The sequence below is a fragment of the Mus pahari genome, chromosome 3 (genome assembly GCF_900095145.1).
Source record: "Mus pahari chromosome 3, PAHARI_EIJ_v1.1, whole genome shotgun sequence".
NCBI lineage: Eukaryota > Metazoa > Chordata > Mammalia > Rodentia > Muridae > Mus > Mus pahari.
Window position 1 is genome coordinate 40,912,199 of NC_034592.1, and position 1,308 is coordinate 40,913,506.

Genomic DNA, 1,308 nt, shown 5'->3' on the forward strand with positions numbered 1-1,308 from the left:
ATTTAAAGTGAAAGACATGAGTGTCTTCATTTCACTTTAACACCTAACGACCATAGTAAGGTTATTAAATAGCCTAGTTTCAAAATTATTTTATCTCAGGGAAGAAAGAGGCTGGAGAAGAAAGAGATGGGGTATGGATAAAAAATACATGCATTTATCTAATGAATTTGCATTTCATATGTCATGGTTTATAGAGCCCCAAAACAGTCACAACTGGTAACATTAAATATTGCTACTTAAATTCTGTATAACAAAGATACAGAATAATGAAAGATCTAAAAATGCCCTTAGAATTACCAAAGTGGCAGAGCAACATAAAACAGGCACAAGCTATTAGAAACGTAGTGCCTACAGACTTGCTGGTCTCAGGGGTACCATAAACTTTGAATATGTTTTTTAAAAAGCAGCATTTTCAATGAGCAATGAAGCAAAGTGAAACGATGTAATGCCTGTTTACCATTAACACTCATGAGCATGCTGTGAAAATGACTTCTTGAGCAGAGTTTCCTGTGTACCTGAAAGTCCATATCCTCTAACTTCTATTTTCATGTGTATTCCTCTTCTCACCTGCCAGTCCTGAGCATTGTCATCTTATTCTCTATTGTTTCTTTGATCAACTTTAAAATCTCACATAAGAGTAAAAAACACATATAATTAGATTTGCCTAGCCATTTCTCTTAATACTCCCCATACCCAGGTTTATTCATATACAAATGACAACAATTAACTCAAAAGTGATACACAATGTATTGAGCAAGCATCCTCAAAGTGATAGCTGTTTGAGGAAAAGTCACTTGTTGCTTATGCTTAATCATCCCAAGATGTGTATGTATGGTGATGGTTAAACTTGTCAGTCAACTTAATGGGATTTAGAACCACCTAGAAGACAAACTCCTGGGCATGTCTGTGAGGAAGCTTCTAGACTGGGTTAACTGCAGTGGAAAGACCCATTCAGTTGTAGATGGCAACATTCCATAGGCCAGAGTTCTAGACTGAATAAAAAAGAAGATAGTGAGCTAAGCATTAGCACTGGTCTCTCTGTTTCTTTAGGCAGTGGAACTAGATGTCTCATGACTCTGCTGCCATGAACTCCCTTCTGTACTGGACTGTAACCTCAAACTGTAAGGAAAAATAAAACCTCTTTCCTTGAGTTGATTTTGTCAGATATTTTATCATAGGAATGAGAAAATCCTCTGAAACAACACATTGCACAGTTTATCTGCCACTGTAAACAAGAATACTATGATATACCAGTCTCCCTCCCTCCCTTCCCCCCTGTGTGTGTGTGTGTGTGTGTGTGTGTGTGTG